Source organism: Trachymyrmex cornetzi, unplaced genomic scaffold (genome assembly GCF_001594075.2).
Source record: "Trachymyrmex cornetzi isolate Tcor2-1 unplaced genomic scaffold, Tcor1.1 scaffold1536, whole genome shotgun sequence".
Lineage (NCBI taxonomy): Eukaryota > Metazoa > Arthropoda > Insecta > Hymenoptera > Formicidae > Trachymyrmex > Trachymyrmex cornetzi.
Window position 1 is genome coordinate 7043 of NW_017296131.1, and position 21645 is coordinate 28687.

Consider the following 21645-nt stretch of genomic DNA (forward strand, 5'->3'; position numbering starts at 1 on the left):
TAATAATGCACATAGACTTTGGCAAAATGAAATGGCAAAATAAAATAGTAATGCCAAAAAGAAACGAAAAAACTAGTGCTAGTCATACAGTATACGGAAAATGGGCAATTGTGCGCATTTTAAACCTCTTGCGCACAGTTGTCCGCCGCGATCTGACTCGGTACGAAATACGAATTATTTCAACAATTCCTAACCAAACTTAATAAATAACAGCTTAAAAGATGCACATAATAACGTACTTTAATAACGTATACAGTTTTAAACAAACAAATTAAAAATACGGACTTACCACCTTATTTTCTGAATGCTAAAATAACAAGAAAAGATGTAATTTCATTTTTTTGTATTTCTCTGGCTAGCGATGTATTTACGTCGTATCTTTTGTAATTATATCTTAAGAGGACGACTTCCTGCGTGAAAATTTCACCACGGTTATGTCTTCATCTATTGGGAAAGTACCAAACCAGGATGCGCACAATTACCCGCTGCGCACAGTTCCCCCACTTTCCCCTACAATCGCGGGATTAGTTGATAGGGTGTTTTTGCTTTTGAATCCTAAATTTAATTTTAATAATTTGTGTTTTGTAATTAAAGTATTGTTAGAGAATGATTATCCTTTGAGTTTTATATTTGAGAATATTAACAACCGTTTAAAGAATATTATTATGGATAGTAATAGGAAGAGGGTTGTTAGTGATAATAGCGTTGATATGGTACAGCCTTCGTGGTGCGGTCTCGCCGAGACGAGACAAGACTAGTTCAAATGTCGTATCGGTCTCGATTTGGTCTCGAAATTTTTAGTTTCGTCTCGGTATCGGCTTGGTCTCGACATTGACAATCTCGTTTCGGTCTCGGTCTCGAATCGAGACTCTCGATCTCGATAATCATAATAAATGTTTTTTCAATTTCTTCTATGGTTTGCAATTAAACTTAAATTCTTTTCGCTGTTTTATTAATTAATTAAATTTTTTAATTATTTTATTAATTTGTGTGTTAGCAATTTCCATTTTTTGATAAATAAATGAAAATATCTGGTTTAAAGAATATTTTTTTAATGATTTTATTTAAAGTTGCATTTTGTGATTATTATTATTAAAAATAAGTTATTAAGAGAATTTATTATTAAGTAAGCAATACAAAATTTAATAATTGTATACAAAATTGTTACATTTTTTTTAATTTGCGTATTCTTATACCAATTTAATAAAAATATACCAAATTTCTTTTAATAATAATAATGTATATGCCATTTATAATAGTTTAGAAATATTATAAAAATAATAACAATACATAATAGTAAAATATTTCGTCTGGGTAAATAGCAAAATGTATCACATATATATGTAATGACACATTTTCAATTGAAAAGTTATTTAATTTAGTACAATAAAATGTCGTAAAATCAATATTTATATTTATACAGATATATAGAATATTTGTCGTTAACTGTTTCGTACTAGGTGAAAGTGCCTCTAAAATGCCACCAGGCGCGAATATACAGGGTGTTTGATAATTAATGAAAAATCTTTTGCATAAGAGCAAAATGGACTGAACCGAGAAGAAAAGTCCTTTACAATTTTGCAATTTTTGCAATAGTATACTAGATATTAATTGCTAGAAATTACCGAAAATTGATTTTCAATCATTCTTTACTCAAAAACTATCAACTTCACAGAAAAACTGTGAGAGACAAAAATTGTTTATTTTCTTCTCATAAAGTTTTGAGAATTTTTTTAGAATTATTTAATACCGTATTTTCTCATATTGGTAAAAATAAGAAAATGCAATATTAAAAAGTTGATAAAAAATTCTGAAAAAATTCTTAGAGCTCTATGAGAATATAGTAAACAATTTTTGTCTCTCGCAGGTTTTCTCTAAAGTTGATAGTATTTGAGTAAAAAATTATTGAAGATTAATTTTCGATAATTTTTAGTAATTAATATCTTGTTAATATAATATATTATAGGACCGTACATGTGATAACACAAACTATAGGAATCAAAGCCTTACACGGTCTAGCTGGATCTTAATGCTTGTATGATTCTTATGTGAATTTATATACTACGTATGTAGTCCCACAGAAACGCGCGCCGAAAAATTTCCGGTCTTGAAACGCTAACTCTACTAAACTACCGCAGTAATATCACGAGTTAAATTGACTAGCAATTTAACAAATTTTTGATGCTCTAATATCTTGTTAACTATTACGAAAATTGTAAAATGGCAAAGGACTTTTCTTTTCAGTTTAGTCCATTTTGTCCCTATGCAAAAGATTTTTCATTAATTATCAAGCAACCTGTATACAATTAAAAAAATATCGTATATAAGATTCAAAATATAACATGTTAAAAATTATATAGCATTTATGCACAGATAAATATAAAGATTTGTACGACCCGTAACACGACGGAGTGTATAATTCATGCATTTTTAAATTAAAGAAAGAAAGAAAAAGATGAAACAAATAAAGAATCAATTATTTATTATTTTTCTTACTATTCTGTATTATTAGGAAGTTTTTGTAATACCGTTTATTTAGATACGGTGAACGCTAAGGTCACGTTCTTCTTAGCGATTAATTAAGAAAAGGATTACGTAACTTTAACGTTTACCGTATCTGGATTCACGTTATTGCAAAAACTTTCTATTGACACTTTTCCGAAATACATACGCTTTCAGCATATTGACTTATTGACCTTAGATAAATCAGGCCGATAAGTTAGGTAGCGATCTGCTGGATTACAAGCAGACGCGGCGCCAGCGGCAGTTACTCTATAGTCATTTGTTTAAATATCATCAGTCTTTCGCGTTTGGCTAGGTTCTTCTTTGAAAATAGTCGATAGATGAAGTTACGAAGTGCTTTCGCCACAGAACAATTCCTGCAATTGAGTATCATTTCTGAAAGCGAGGATTAAATTTAAAACAATGTCCAGTAGTTCCAGTAATTCCAGTGGTTCCAGTTCAGAAACCGAGAATACAGAACAATCTGTCACGAATATTCAATATATCGAGAGTCCCGACGAGACTCTCGGTATCATCGAGAATCTCGGCACAAACAATCTCGTGTCGCTCTCGAATTCAGACCTTAAGTCTCGTCTCGATCTCGTCTCGGTCTCGCCTCGGTCTCGACGCCGATACCGAGACCAGTCTCGATATCGTCCGAAACACTACTTCGTGGTTCACTGTCCCTTTCGTTTGTGGTATTACTGAGAAGTTTAATAGATTGAATAGCGAGCATATGAGGGTGTCATTTTACAGTGTTAATAAATTGCGAAAATTTATTAGGGTGCATAAGGACCCCTTACCGCGTGATAAGAAGTCGAAGGTTGTTTATAAGATTTCGTGCAAGAGCTGCGACGCGAGTTAGGTGGGACAGACGTGTAGACAACTGAAGTCAAGAATCACGGAACATAAGAACCACATCCGATGGAACACGTCTGCTCGCAATGTTATAACGGAACATCGGTTGCAAGAGGGACATGATTTTGACTGGGACTGCGTTGCAATATTGGACGAGGAACCTCACTACAGGAAGAGACTGATTTCGGAGATGATATTCATCAGAAGACAAACGCATGGACTCAACCTGCAGACGGATATGGAGGGGCCTCCGAAGGTCTACCTCCCGATTATAGATAAACTATAAAAGCTCGGGTTGTTGTCACGTCTTGTCAGTCGGTGTCGCTCGTACACAGTAATAAGTCCTTCTGACGAGATTTTTTATCACTTTACAATTTTCATTAGTACTAGCTAATAACAAAAAAGTGACTCACTGTGTCTGATACCGACTGGTCAACATATCAGGAACCGGTTCTTGAATTATTTATGATAATGTTTGCGATACGGTACTTTGTAATTGTGGTGAGCGTCCCTATTTTAGGGGTAATTAATTATATTATTAAAGTTTTTTGATAAATTAGTTTCTATATTCTTTAATTTGACATTTTTAATATTTCTCCTTTTTTTTCATTTTCTTTTCTTTCTTTTTATTTAATTCTGGCATTGAAATTCTCGATGTAGGGGAGCTCACCATGACAGGATAACTTTTACTTTATACATGTTAGTGTTTGTTTGCTCTGAGGAAGGCTAAAAAATGAGTCGAAACATGTAAGCGCGTTTAGTGAATAAAGAAGTTTCATTCTTTATAAGTGTATTATTTGCGTGACGTCTTCTGCGCCTGACTCCTAACGCTCTTACTCTTTCCAATTCTGTGATTTGTAAGGAGTCTTGATTAGTTTGATTTATTAACGGAATTATATTTTTATAATCATTAAGATCCAAAGCATGAAGTAAACTGAAAACAAGCTCACGTGTGTCAGGCTTAAACTAGATTATACATATAATCCGAAAAGGAAAATCCGTCACTATGTGCCCCCTCACCCCTATGGCAGACACTTTCTTATTGAACAGACTGTAAACAGTGATTACTCTATCCCCTTCGTTGGAGGAGGATGAGAGTAGTTGGAAGATGCGATCCCAATCGATGGATTGGGGGTCGGGGTGGATAGGAGGGGGAGTTGGGAGGTGGTCAAAGGAGAGAGGGAAAGTTGGGAGCTGGTCAAAAGAGGAAGAGAATCTTTCCTCAATTGGGGGAGGAGAGTAGTCCAAGATTTCTTGAAATACTGGATTGAGAGAAGGGGGCATGGTAAGGTCGAGAGGTTGTGCGTCTGTTAGTGTAGGTGAGTATGAGATTGGCGTGTAAGTTATGGTGGTATCAGCCGGTGGGGTACTCGGGGAGGTGCGGTTTCGGCAGGTTGCGGCGTGACTATTACCATTGTACGGTTACAGGCCTGTTCTAGAGGCGCCGGACGATTTTGCGAACTCCGCCGGACATAGGGAGTTCGTCCCCGTTTGGTTTTGCAAGAGTGAGACCGCACTATAATTAAGTTGAGGATTAAAATACGTATCCCGAGATATACATATATATATATGTGTGTGTGTGTGTGTGTGTGTGTGTGTGTGTGTGTGTGTGTGTGTGTGTGTGTGTGGGGTTGTGTGGTCGCGTGCGTGCTGATACAAAAAAAGGGGGGGCGTGTGTGTAATTGTAGATTGGATGGACTTACTGATGATGAGATGTTCGTTCTGGAAACGGATCGGTAGAATCGATTGTTCGTGAGATTCGGTGCGCAAGGGCGGGCAAAGGTAGCAGGCTGCAGCTGGGTGGTTTCAACGAACCCCAAGAATCACGAACTCTCGAACAAGGTACTGACGCGAGTACAGCGATTATAATGTTGCCGCGAACTACCGACGTGGATTCGGCTTATTTCGAACTCTGATCTGACTTGAATTATTGCCGCGAACTCTCGACGTGGATTCGGCTATCTTGAAATTTTGACTAACGCTCTGTGCTTCCGCGGGGCTTCTATTTATACCCCGAAAAAAGGGCGTAGTGCCCTTTGTCTAGGATGCAATAGTTAGTTGCAATGTCGCGCGAGATTTACGATTTTTAGAACGTCTTATCGTTGTTAATCTAAAGTGCATTGTTAAAAAGGTTTAGAGAACAAAGGAAATGATTCATGTTTTCTCTAAAAGGGGGCAAGATTGCTTCAAGCGAGTGACGAATTCCATCATCCTCGTGGAAAATATGGATAAGTAAACAGCCGTGAGAAATTATCTCATGTTTTTTATGATTTTTAAGGCGACGCGGCGCCTGTTTTTCTTAAGATTGTTGGTCAACAACTCGGATGACAGCTTGAATTTTTATTATTGCGTGACTTAGGTCCATTTATTATGTTTTTCGCAATCTTGTCCCTTTTAGGCCTACACTAGTGTTGTTATTTTTCCGGGTTGATTGACGTTTTACGAGTTTTTCGCGGAGCCTGTGTGATCCGTTTTTCAATTTTTATAAGGGGACTCCTGCTCGCGTCTCGCAGGCGCCAATCGTAATCGCGGCGGAGCCGATTCTCTCGAAAGAAAAGAATCTGCGTCTGCAGGACGTAACAATTGTAAGGACTTGACTAGACTGCAGAAAGAAAGCAAAAAAATAATTTCGACATCTCATGTTCATAACTTTAAGTAATGATTTTTTACTATATGTAACTAAATAACATATAAGATATCAAGAATATCATATTTGTACATACTTATCAATAATTATACACATTTGCATATGTTGCGTTTTCAGTTCAACCGCGCAGATTTACTTGTTCCTACTGTATATCCTTATACTGTGACAAAACGATGCACTGATATTCCTATATATGTATCCAGTGCACTGAACTGGCACCGTTAAAATATCTCGTGCCACTTAGTGCGCACTGAGTGCGCACTACGCGAGTGTCGTGCGGTCAAATGAACACGTGACACTAGCCAAGTGCGCATTGGCACTGCCAATCGAACACGCTCTTGACACTGAGTGCAGCCAGTGCACCCCAATCGAAAACGCTATAAGATTAATAGCTTCAAAAGAAAGATTTATATTGATCTGCAAATTACGAAAGCTGAGCGAAGACTCAGGTTTTTCATTATCTGGTTAACTTATGGTTAGGTTTAACCTGATATTTATTCAATAGGCTTCATCTATGATGATGTTATGGATGGAATTCATTGGGTGAAACCTCAGACTAAGCTTAACCAGCTAATGAAAAACCGGGCCTCAGATCAAATAAAGCAGTAATTGTGTTTAGCAATAGGTACTCAATTTCGCAAGAGATGGTGTGCAATGTGTTAGATAAGGACATTTGTATGCGTTTGAGTAATGCAGCATACACACAGGCCGCAGCACAGATTTTTGCATAAAAGAATCTACTAAAATTCTTCTTTTCTATGAAATGATAGGAAAGAAAGGTTTCTGATTGGTTGATTCGCTTATGCAGTATGTGTTATACGTTATGCAAAAGTCCGTGCTGCGACCTAAAGGCAGAACGATAATGTAAGAAATTAATTAAAAATGTCGCTAGCCTCGATTTTTCTTTACTTGTAATTTAAAAAATCTGTACTATCGATATCGATCAAGTTGAGCCGTCAATCCAACATTCCCTTATATTACGTTTGTTAGATGGAAATTATTGTTTGTAAAATTACAATGTGCTTTATGTGAATTGCGTATAGTATCGCTTAATGATAAGTAATACAAAATTACGTCTGTACGGAATAAATTGTATAATGGCTGAAGATGGCTAAGTAAGCCGAAACGTTCCATTATTACTATGTAATTAAAGATTATTAAATATATATCTTAATTAGCTTGTTTAAATACATACGAGCTTATTTTTTTTATGTTTTTGTTTTAAATTGTATATGTTTCTTCAAATTGTTTTACTTAAAAAGTGTGCAATAATTAAAATATATTACCTTAATAATATGGAAAAATAAAAAATTTCATTAAACCCTAAAAAATATTTATATAGTTTAGTTTATTTCTAAGATCGTGAACACAGTTATATTTTCGTGAAGCTTTTTTATTTGTAATTGTGATAAAACGTATAGTCGTTAATAAATTTCTAATTAATATTTATTTTCTACAAACAAGGTTTTTTTTTATAAAAATTTCTCCTGTATGAATACTTTTTGCTTTTATTGAGTAAGTATGCGTAGAGAAGATAAGATTCCATCGAGAATCAGAAATACATGGATCATATAAAAACATCGTGTTGCAAACGATATCAATCATTAATCACGACAGTACATTAAATATTATGCAACAGGAAGAAACATAACATGCATAACGTAACGTTTCAGCTTATGTAATCGATGATATGTTACGTATTCGATAATATATTTTATTGGAAACATACTATTTAATATTTATTATTAAAGTTTCATTTTTTTAAACAGGATCTTCTCTGTAAATGTGTAAAATTGTGTTAATGTATTTGTCGCATTTTAACGATTTAAATCTCATTATGTCTAAAATAGTGTTTTGCAACTGACTTGCGTGACGCAAAGATATATCCTAAATAATAACACATTAAAGTTCGTCTTCTAAAATAACATTATTTATTTTAAATTGTGTTATTTACTTTAGACCCTGGCACTATATAGCTGTTTGTTATTAACCATTTACAAACATTATTTAACATGAACTATAGAAATCAAAGCCTTAAACGGTCTAGCTGGATCTTAATGCTTGTATGATGCTTATGTGAATTTATATACTACGTATGTAGTCCTCAGAAACGCGCGCCGAAATGATTTTTCGGTCTTGAAACGCTAACTCTATTAAACTACTGCAGTAATATTATGAGTTAAATTGACTGGCAATTTAACAAATTTTTGATGCTTATTCGCATCTTCAAAACGATCTTAATAATGTTGAATAACATATTAAAATCTGTAAATAATTAATTCTTATTGCGAAAAATATTACCTCGGCCGGGAGTTGAACTCGAATCTCTTGCATACCGTGCGAGCGTCCTAAGCCTTTAGACTACCGAGGCCTTAGTAATATTCTTCGCAATAATTGACATGTGAAGAAACAACGTCTCTTTAGGCGACGTAAATAATATAATATATTATAGGACCGTATAATGTTATTCAACATTATTAAGATCGTTTCGAAGATGCGAATAAGCATCAAAAATTTGTTAAATTGCCAGTCAATTTAACCTGTGATATTACTGCCGTAGTTTAATAGAGTTAGCGTTTCAAAACCGAAAAACCATTTCGGCGCGCGTTTCTGAGGATTACATACGTAGTATATAAATTCACATAAGAATTATACAAGCATTAAGATCCAACTAGACCGTTTAAGGCTTTGATTTCTATAGTTTATGTTATCATATATACGGTCCTATAATATATTATTAAACATTATTTAATTATCTAGACGTGATATGCATCCTTAGCGCAAATCCAGATACAAACCTGATGAAAATTTTTCTCAGAATTCCTATATAATTTTATAATTTTCTCACATTTTTATACAAATTGGAACACTTCTCAGAAAATCTATATCTTTTCTTAAAATTTTTCATATACGTTAATTATGAAATATCGTAAGATTTCTAAGATTTTTTGCAAGTGTAATTTCTGATAAATCGTTATAAAATCTAAAAAATTTAAAAATATTTTTTTAAAATTATGGGATGAAGAATTCAGAATATTTCAGAATTCATTTGTATGAAAAATTCTGAGAGAAGATGTAAACTTTTCGAATATTTCTGAGTATTTCTGAAAAATGTTTCAATTCGTATAAAAATTATAAGAAAAATTTTCACCAGAGAAAGTTCAAGAATATTATAAAATAGGAAATATAATATTTTATAATATTATAAAAGTAACAAGAATTAAATAAAAGGATTAAACAAAATTCGATGGTCAGAATCATATTTGTAAATTATGTAGTATTGATTGTGTTTTCACACATACGGTCTAAAATAAGATTCTTATTGATTATGTATTATATGTATAACTATTTATCCATTAAATACAAAGTAACAGTAACATACAAATGTTATAATTTTCTATTCAACGATGTAACTTTTACGTAATCACACAATATATGTGTTATATTTCTATTGTTAAGTGGAAAATTATAATATTAATGTAATATGCTTCTGTCATTTTGTATTTAGCGAGCACTGCAAAAAAATGTTTAGACAAAGGTTTTATAATTTATAAATATATTTTATAATTGTTTATTTAGATTTTTTGAAATTATCATATTTTCAAGAATAATTCCTTTTTTTACGATTACATTAATTCTTATTATACAAAAATAAGAATTTAAAAGATTTTTGCACTAAACTCATTTACATTAAACAATTTTCTAAAATAATAAAATTAAAAAATTAAAAAATATGAGGAAATTACTGCAACAAAAGTACGTATTACACCTAAATAACTTCCTTTGTTAGTTTCACAAAATCTTAAACTCTCACATATTTTAAATTTATAAGCATATTATTTTAACATATTTTTTCGTAATATTACAAATCCCAAAAAAGATCTATTTAAAATCGATAGATCTTTAAATTTGCAACAGCTTAAACTTACAACTTCACAAAATTTCAGTATTGAGAATTTTTACAGTTAGATAGATTGTTAATTATAGACAAAAATTGTACGGTTTTAACTCTGATCTTCGAAACATTACAAATCTGTTTTCATAAGGAGGAAAAAGGACCATTCTGGAAAGATATTTTCATGCATAAACTCGCATATAAATTTAACCGAAAAATGAACATAATCTCATCTTGTTTTTGATCGATGAAGATGCAGTTCTTGATTTATTATTATATGTTCTACTATTTCATTAAGATATACACGTAGTTTTAATATTTTATCCAAATTATGCAGTAATTTTAGGTGAGCCCTGGTGAAGCACTCTAAATTTTCGTCACTTTAATAAAGAACCACCTTAAGAGGATATCTCATTTAGTGGAGTTCTGATTGCAAGGATCTTTGGTCTCCCGATTGCTGCGCGTCCAATTTGTATGACTTGCAAGCATCACGAGAAAAATTTCCGGACATATAACGATTTATGATGGACACGCGACCGTGGGGAATAATCATGCATATCACGGAGAGGTGGAAACCAGCTAGCGGGAGGTGAGTGACGCTTGCGCTGAAAGCTTCCCTACATAAATATCGCGAGCTAGCCACCACAAAGCTAAATCGCAGTAGTAACGTCCTAGAACACCTCAGTACAGTGTATGAGTAAGCAGCCCTCATCTCGGTGGACCAATTAAAGGTGAGTCCTTCATCTGAACGCAACCAGTGGTTGATTTCCACGAAGCTATTTCGTGACTGTCTGACAATTTTATATAGTTTTGTAAGTAACAAATAATTTTCTAAAAAAGTTTACAATGTGATAAAAGCAACATCATAATAAAATATTCAAATATCATCAAATTCAAAAATTTTTTTTTAACCAATGAAATCTACGTGATACATAGGGTACTTGAAATTTAGAAGTATAGTTTGGTAATTTTATTAGAAATGACTTTTTTACATTCTACCATGAACCTATCCATCTTGCAAATTTTTATTCAATACAACGCGTTTTTTCTATTGTTGCAATGGTTATTGTTTTAATGGCCAGCAGTGTATTTCTACAATATTATACTTTTGGAAATTTTATCACACAGAAAAATAAACAAAAAAATCGTTGCATTTTTTAAATTACTTTTATTAAATAATCAAATAAATTCAAATCTTTATAAATAACACAGTACAACACACATTCCTTCCCACAAAAAAATCAAAGAGATTCTGAAGTAGACGTAAAAAAGAATACCCGTGTTTTGGCATTTTACCAGATCAAGTCATTAATGTTTTTTACATCTACTTTCAGAATCTTTGATTTTTTCATGGGAAGAAAAAAATTGATTTTTGTCGTACTGTGTAATTAGATTAAATAGAGATTGATAAATAGATTGATAAATTGATATACTCGTATAGAGCTATAGATAATTAATAATTGAAATAAATATTGTAAAGTTAAAGTTATATTTATTGGCACCAAGACAAGGAAACAAGATTTTTTTCAATTTTGCGAAGAAGAAGTCGACGAAAGACGTCTGAAAGATATAAACCTAGAAAAATACGTACATATATTCATGTTTACACATTAAATGCGCTCATCAAGTGCGGACACGATTGTTATTTCATTTGAATTGTAAAAATCTATATTCTTCGATATATGCATTTTTTAATAACATTATTTTATTTAGGAAGAATAGTATTTTTTTATATAAGTTTTTTCCTTTCTATAAAGAGTACACTGTAGCTTCTTCTTCATGAGAGAAGAAAAATATATATTTAATGGGAGACGTTAACGCGTCTCCAGATATACAGGATGTTTGATAAGTAATGATAAAACTCTCGCATTGGGATAGAGCGGGCTAAACTGAGTCGAAAAGTTGTCCACCATTTTACAATTTTCAAAATAGTTAACAAGATATTAATTACTAAAAATTGTCGAATATTGATTTTTAATAATTTTTTACTCAAGTACTATCAAAACTTTACAGAAAAATAGCAAGTGACAAAAATTGTTTATTTTCTTCTCATAGAACACTGAGAATTTTTTCAGAATTTTTTAGTACTGCATTTTCTCATGTTGGTAAAAATAGTTGCCAATATAAGAAAATGCAGTACTAAAAAGTTGATTAAAAGTTCTGAAAAAATTCTTAGAGCTCTATGAGAAAAAATAAACAATTTTTATCTTTTGCTGTTTTTTTGTAAAGTTGATAGTATTTGAGTACAAAATTATTGAATACTGATATTCGGTGATTTTTAGTTGACCTTTGAAGTATATCTTGTTAACTATTGAGAAAATTACAAAATGATAGAGGACTTTTCGACTCAGCTTAATCTTGTTCTACCCCTATGCGAGAGTTTTATCGTTACTTCATCAAACACCCTGTATATGAAGAATGGCTAATTTTTAGCACCAATATTCTACTAAAAGATTATATTTTTAAATTTGTAGCATAAAAGATAAATGTAAAATTTTTTCTATTTTTTATTTTCTATTTGAAATTTAAATAATAGCTTATTTTTATTGCATTTTGCATCAGTATTTTAATCGTATTGTTTACTATACTCTACTGTAAAAAATATGGGTGTAGTACATTTAATACCATGTGTATATGATTCTTACTACGTTAGTGTTAATATTAACACTAACGTAGTGAGAATAACAATTAACTCGATGTGGATTTATAATCCCTGATGTTTATATCAACATCATGGTATGGGCTTAAAATCAATGGTATTAAATCTACATCACATTGGTTTTAATATCAATACAATGAGAATTATATAGACACTGCGTAGTGTTCAATCCATACTGATATGTTTTAGAGTGTTGAAATATACAATTTCTTATATTTATAATATATTGTAGATTTATATCTATTACATTACATAATTTACTTGTGACATTATGAGTAAAAAAGATGTTAGATTCAATTATATATAATAGTAGATAAAATATAACTGAAATGTTTCTTAATGGTAAAATAGTTATGAATGCATTAATAACATGACAACTGTTCATTGGGTAACAGTGCTGTATAGAGTATAATTAAGATAATAATATATTTTTCGAGTAACCGTTGCGAAAATGTATAATAAATACTGTAATATTTTATTTTGAAAGTTTGGAAAATGCTTTAATAATTCCATGTTGCAATTTTCAAGGTTTCCTTATTATTACTTTAGGCTTTGTTCATACCTGAAACCACATTTATCAAGTAAAAGTGTCGATGACACGTCAACTATTATAATTTTTCCGTTTAAGTATGATGGATATTGATGGATTTAACATTTGAAATGCATATTTTTTAAAATTTTTGTAATTACTAAGTTTAATTTTTTAATTGTATAATGGTGAAAGTAATCAAACGTAAGTTTGTCATAATAATTTCTTAGCTGGTGATTCATTCACAAGAATGTGGTAAAAATTCATTTATTATGATTATTGTATAAACTTGAAGTTGGGTGATATGCATTATTATAACAAAAAATATACACGTGGTTAAAGTCAAGACGCTTGAGTCATATATTTAATTACCCTTGCGTTCGTAAATATATCTCATAAATACTATTGCATAAGTGTATATAATTGTCAAGATTATTTTATCACTAATGCAACATAGTTACGAAATATTATAAACAGAAATGAATGACGCATTTCTTCTCCGCCAAATTTTAAACAAGAATTTTTTTGTCTTTATATTGGAACATTGTCTGAGATATTTCTGAAAATTATTTCTATTTATGTTTATGAATTATTCTGTTAATTTGCTATTATATATTCATTAAATTGAAAATTTGTATACGTTTTGAGAAAATTTTCATAAAATTTATATCAGAAAATGAAAAAATATAATACGATAAGTACAATAAGAAAAATAGATAACTTGTAAACAAACGATATTAAATATGATATGAGCTTATTGCGAATCTTTATTTAAGACTTACATGCGCGCGTTACATCATAATGTCGTTCATATTATTCATAATAGTAAATTGATATGACTGTTTAGTTGTCTTTTCGTTCTCCACGTACTAATGTTGTGTCACATGTATATGTATATGTTGTATATGTATGTATTTATATGTATATGTATGTGTTGTACATACATACACACGTTTTCTTGTTAAGAATTGAATACGGTAATAAATAAACTATTTGCTAATCGTTGTTCCTATATAATATTTTAAATGTTTTTGAGTCGCTTGGTTATGCGGACGATGAAACAGATCAGAAATATAAAATAACACATCTTTATTAAATGTAGAAATCTCGTTTTCTTCATATCTTAACATAAATTTTACAACCATTTTCTCAAAAAGTATAAAAGTTTTCAATTTGATGAATATTACATAATATCAAATTAAAATAGAATATTTCATAAATGTGAGTTAAAATAATTAAAAAAATTATTTTAATAAAAAAAAATTCTAATTTAATATTTGATATAGAGAAGAGATTCATTACTTACTTATACAACAGTTTCATGAAACATATATGTTCATCTTTTATTCTTAAATTTTTGTTAAATTTCTAATTGTAAATAATATATATATATGCAATCTAATTGAACTAGACTTCTATATATAAGGGGAATATAATAAAAGTGTGAATTAAATTAAAAACATTGCGATTTTTATTCTTGCAAATAATACATATTTTTCCTTAAAGATTATGCATTATAATGCCGCAATGCTAATTTTCCTGATAAGCTGTCCTGTCATTGGTGCACGATATGCCGTACAAGGGCGATCTTTTGTAACGTGCCGTAAGTAAATGAACCACCCGCCGCTGACACTGACCCACATCGCGAGAATAGAAAAATGTCGAATCTCATGAAAGCTTTATGCACCAGATACACTGTCGCGAAGTTAATCTGCGTGTGCTCGCTTCGAGTGCCGGGTCTTATAGATATGTAAATAATTGGAATGACTTATCTACAGTAATCCTTTACAAAATATCGCCGTGCAATTACATGGCATAATATCACGCAACTACGAGTCCTCCGCGGTACAAATCCTGATTTTTGAAAAAGAAAATCGATATATATAATTATAAGTTTGGCTTTTGGAAATTAGCGCTGTACTATGTGCGCGATAAATTTCAATGTCATTAAATTGTATCTTCTGTATTTAATTAAAAATTAGTATACATGTTTCAGCTAATTTTTTAGCTATCTTTAGTACAATACAGATGATTCAGTGATGAATAAAAAGATGTGTTAGACGACAGTATTCACATTTAATGTTTCGCCATTTAATATCCGAAATGTTTCTCTGTAAAGCGGTCAATCAATTATTTACTGGAGAGAAGACGCAATCAGTTGGAAAATCAATATAAACTTTTTTTTCTTTTACTATAGAGTTTCTTGGTGGCTGTATTATGTAGGACGACAATGCTTGTGTCGAGTACCGACACTACACTTTGTAGCCAATTTATATGTCATAGAAAATACTACCGCATACAAATATTACGGAATTTAAAATACATAATGTTAATGATTTAAATAATAATAATAGAAATATATTAAGAAGGACTATGAACTATGAGAATAAAAATAAAATATAAATATTAAGCAAAATATATTAATAGGCGCCAAACAAAATACAACAAATTAAAACAAATGACATTTCGATTCCGATCGGATCATTCTCAATATTAAACATGTAATATCTTTCAATAAAATACTTATATAAACAGATTTGAAATATCAACGGCTTAAAACGAAAAGTTAATAAGAAAAGATACAGATTTCAGCTTGATGTAAAAAATAATGATCCTGTGGTTATCGCATTGGTATTAAATAGCATCTTGCTGTCATATCCAAGAAGCATAATCTTTAGCATAGTCATTGTAAGTATAATAGAAACGGAGATTACTCGCTTTTAACATGTCGCAATTACAAAAGTTTGATAAAATTATATGAAGTCAATGTCGATAAAAAAAAAACAGCGAATAACTCAGTCTGTCAATGTAACAATATAAAGGTATGAAATAAATAATATTAGTTAATATAAATCTCATAAAATATGTACAAGAATAAAATAAAAAGCAAGAATAAAATAAAGAATATCATAGAATAAATACCTTAGAAATAATCTTAAAGTTATTTCCAGTATTCAGAAATAAAAATAAGCCGGAAATAAGATCAGTCGGAATATAAAATCTTACAGTTAGTACAAGTATTTAAAATTCGAAATACGATCAGCCTAAATGTACAAAAATACGTAAAAGAAGCAAATTGCAATGGAGTTTCCTTAACATCTAACTCGATAATGAGAAATAACGGAAAGTTAAAAATACAAAGGAGGGGATAAGAAGTAATAGGGAAAGGGTAACTTGAGAGGGGGGGAAAAAGAACAAAAATCTAGGAAGGAGAAAGAGATTGAATAATAGGAAGATAAGATTCATGTAATGATTCAGTGTCATTCTGTCTATTTAGACTCTGTTTTTGCTTCTTTACCAGGTATGTAAACATGAAACCGGAATTTACCAACAGATGGCCATAGCTGTCAATGTAGTTGCCGTCAGACCGCGTCATTGACATCATTTCCTTGTTCTGACATCTGACAAAGATTTTCAACTCACAACAATACAAGTTTCATACAACAGTATAGTTTGTAATAGCGTTGAACGTGTCGAATTTTGTGCCTGGAAACTACGATTTGCGAACAACATTGATTTTCTGTTATCATTTGAAGAAAACTGCTGCAGAATCACATCGAATGCTTGTCGAAGCTTACGGTGAGCATGCTCTTGGTAAATCACAGTGCTTTGAGTGGTTTAAAAAATTCAAAAGTGGCGATTTTGACGTGAGAAACGAAGAACATGGAAAACCACCGAAAAAGTTTGAAGACAGCGAATTGCAAGCATTGTTGGATGAGGATGACGCTCAAACTCAATAACAACTCGCGGATCAATTGAATGTGACAGGAGAAGCCGTCTCCATACGTTTGAAATCCATGGGAAAGATCCAGAAGATGGGAAAATGGGTTCCACATGAACTGAATGAAAGACAGCAGGAAAACCGAAAAACCACTTGTGAAATGCTGTTCGCCAGGTACAAAAGAAAGTCATTTCTCCATCGAATTGTGACTGGCGATGAAAAGTGGATATATTTTGAGAATCCTAAGCATAAAAGATCATGGGTAACTCCAGGCGAATGGACCGAAGACAATGCTCTGTGTTTGGTGGGATCAGAAAGGTGTGATCTATTATGAGCTGCTAAAACCTGGCGAAACCGTTAATGCAGAACACTACCGACAACAAATGATCAATTTGAATCAAGCTTTGCGTGAAAAACGACCGGAATATCAAAAAAGACAACACAAAGTGATTTTGCTTCATGATAATGCACCATCACACACAGCAAAACTGGTCAAGGAAACGATTGAGGCGTTTGGTTGAGAAATACTTTCGCATGCGGTTTACTCACCAGACTTGGCTCCGTCCGATTACTACTTATTTCCATCGATGGGACATGCACTTGCTTAGCAGCGCTTCACTTCTTACGAAGATGTACGAAAATGGCTAGATGACTGGTTTGGCTCAAAAGAGTAACAATTTTTTTGCGTGGCATCCACAAATTGTCAGACAGGTGGGAAAAATGTATAGCTAGCGATAAGCAATACTTCGAATAAAATATTTTTTATCATTTTCATGCAATAAACGTGTATTTTCTATTAAAAAATTCCGGTTTCATATTTACATACCTGGTATGTGAACCACCTCCGGTATCAAGAGTTTATTATAGGAGGATTCATTATTAAGAATTCTTACTTTGTCCTAATTGAATTCATGGTTACAATTAACCCGATGATTCGTAATGACTGATGTCGATCCCGTCTTTTTCTTTATATTAGACATGTGTTCTTGTAGTCTAGTTTTCAACTTTCTCTTTGTTTGACCAACATAACTGGCATTACAATCTACACAAGATATTTTATAGACTACTTCTTAATAAGAGAAGAAGTCAAGTTGATCTTTGCCTTTTTTAATGTGATTTTTTAAGGTGTTCGGAATGGAAAAAGCCAGTTTAAAGTTTATTTTAAAAGCAACCGGCATAAAATTTTCTGAAATAAACTTAACATATGGGATGGTAAAAAACTTTTTAGCAACTATATTTTTATTAAGTGTGTGAGAAATTTGTGTACTATTATTGTTATCGATATAATAATTCAATTTATTATTAATGGTGGAAAAAATAAACTGAAGTGGATAGCCATTTTCTAAAAATGTATTAATAATATTAATAAAACTTTTTTTTGAAAACTAAGATGAGACAACAATATGACTCTGTCTACCGCGTCTATGATAACGCCCCTTTTATGACATAATGAATGGTGAGAGTAAAAATTAAGAAATCTTGCTGAACACGTCGGTTTCTGAAATCTGTAAAAAAAAATTAAATTGTTGTCAATTATGATGGTGGTCTAAGAAATTCAATCTGTCATTGGTCCCAATTTCCATGGTGAACTGCATTACGGAGTTTATATTAACATATGAATGCATACATGTAATATCTGCAGTTTTCCTTGTTTTATCCACATTGCTGTATACCAGGATTTGACACGATTTGCACTTCTCGGCCAATTTTTGACTCGGCTCTACCTTTCGCTACGCTTCTCATTTCATCACCTCGCGCACAGTCCAAATGCCATGCCGCTCGACGTTTAGGATTGTGTAACGCTCGTAGACATGAGGTCCATCCGTTTTGGTCGCTCACGCTATAAACTTCATTCTATCTTTTTTTTTCCGTTCATATTATATAACTAAGATAGAATGAAGCAACGTGCGTAAGCGCCCAATCTTATGTGCGTTGCTCCATTTTATCTTAGTTAAGTAATGAACGAAAAAAAAAAAGATAAAATGAAGTTTACAATGTGAGCGCCTAAAGCAGATGCACCTCATGTCTAAAAGCATTATATACTTCTAATGCCTCCTGCACCAGTGTTGTTAGATAAGCCCCCTTTTAGCGCATGCGCATTGGAGTATAGCATCAATGCTGTACTAATGTTGAACTTATAAAGGTTCTTTAAGGCCCTATTTTGACGTTTCTGTAAAAACTATATAATTTTTGGTTTTTTTGTTATTATTTATTATTAAAAACCGAAATCAGTAAAAAAAATCAATAATAGAAGTGACGAGATTATAATATAATACTGGTATGAAGTTACATAAACTGAAAACGCCAATAATTGATAACGATAATAATATAACAATAATAACAATAATTAAGACTGTCCATCTAATTTAGTGTTATAATGTAAATATATTTTAAAGGTGTAAGATTCCTAAATAAATAAACAGAAATTTATAATAGATATAATATTTTATTTGGCAGAATTATAAAGAATACCAACATTTGCTGCAAGGGTAAGGGAAACTGCCAAAAACCTTACCAGTATTCAGAAAACAAACTTATATTTTTTTTTCTTTATAAATAAAAAAATAAATATTTGATTAAATATGAAAACATTAAAAATAAAAAAAACACTTATCTAATGCTATTACGTGCATATCACAAATTAACACAAAAATAAAACAAAGTTTAATAATAATTATTATAAATAATATTGCACGACACTTGGAAGCACTTATCTGGAACAAATAAACTCAGAAAAGAAAATAATTAGTAATACTATATGATTAATATATACAAAAACGTTTAATTAAATATTTCTTCACAAAATAAAAATAAAAAGATAATAATTAATTAATTTACAGAACGTAAATAATTAATTATTTACATTCTGTATATAAATTTTGTGCATTATGAAATTCCAAATGTCTTGAATCTGGTTCAAAATTTATATATTCACTATCTTCTGATTGAAAATGAGATCAAATTTTACAAATGGCCGAAATGTTATCATTAGTTAATCGATTACGTTTCTTACATTTCACATCAGTTACAATTGAAAATATACGTTCGGCTTTAGCAATGGAGTGAAGTAAAGATAAAACAGTTTCTACTATCAATTCTAAATTAGGAAACATTTTTTCTTCATTGTTATCTCCAAAATTTAATATTTTTTGCCATATATCATCTATTTCTAAAGAACTTCAGTCATTTTTTTCTGTATCATTAAAAACTGTTGGTAAAATTCGCCATTCAAATGCAAGACGTGAAATATCAATATTTCCTATTTTTGTAGCGATATCCGATAAATCTTTAAATTCATCTCTACTTTCAATATAAAGCGCAACTTTAGGATCTAAAAAATTTAATTGTTTAAAAAAAGGATCTTTATATGGCTAACGTTTTATCATTTCTTTTTAAAAGTTGTATTTTACAAAAATCTAAACATTTATCCAATAATAAGATTTTTTTATTCAGACCGACAAGAATTAAACACTAAGTATAAGCGTATTCAGGCCTATGACGGTCAAAGTTAGATCTTTTTTGCTTAAATAATTCCCAGTGAATTATATATATCCTGTATATGTACGTGCATATATATCATATTTTTTATAATATATTATACCGTATATGTGATAACACAAACTGTAGAAATCAAAGCTTTAAACGGTCTAGTTGGATTTTAATGCTTGTATGATTATTATGAGAATTTATATACTACGTATGTAGTCCTCAGAAACGCGCGCCGAAATAATTTTTCGGTCTCTCTTGAAACGCTAATTCCATTAAACTACCGCTAGTAATATCACGAGTTAAATTGACTGGCAATTTAACAAATTTTTGATGCTTATTTGCATCTTCGAAACGATCTTAATAATGATGAATATCATATTAAAATCTATAATTAATTCTTATTGCGAAAAATATTACCTCGGCCGGAAGTCGAACCCGGATTTCTTGCATACCGTGCGAGCGTCCTAAGCCTTTAGACTACTTAGTAATATTCTTCGCAATAATTGGCATATGAAGGAACAACGTCTCTTTAGGCGACGTATATAAATAATATAATATATTAGAGGACCGTATATGTAATAACACAAACTATAGAAATCAAAGCCTTAAACGTGACATTACTGCGGTAATTTAAGAGTTAGAGTTTCAAGACAGAAAAATCATTTCGGCGCGCGTTCCTGGGGACTACATACGTAGTATATAAATTCACATAAGAATCATTATTTTTACACTCGTTTTTTACCCAAAATTCACAAAAAAATTTGAAAATTATGACGATTATTCAAGTCGAACCTTCCACCGTACTTTCGAAACCGATCGAGTATAAAATCTGAAAAAGAAATGTTAATCGGAGATACTTAATCAATTTTTGTATTATGTGTAATGTTAATCACTTTTTTCGTATATAAACGAACATATATTTTCATTTTCATTTATTTTTATTTAGAAATAAAACATGTAATACGTAAATATGAAAATATAATAAACTTGAAAATACAAAATCTTGTTACTATTCGTGTACGACATATATGAGAAAAGTGTGTGCTAGTGATAAATGTAAAATAAATGTGAATTAAATCTAAAATAAATATTAAAGGAACGTGAAAAGAATATATTTAAGTTACGTGTGCATGTATGTTACAAAAGACTATAATAAATGTGAAATAAATGTAAAATAAATGTGAATTAAATATAAAATAAATATTAAATGAACGTGAAAAAAATATTTGTACATATATATTACGAATGACTAATAAATGTGAAATAAATGTAAAATATATCTAAAATAAATATTTTAGAAACGTTTAGTTGACACATGAATTTTAAATGTAAATTAAATATTTTA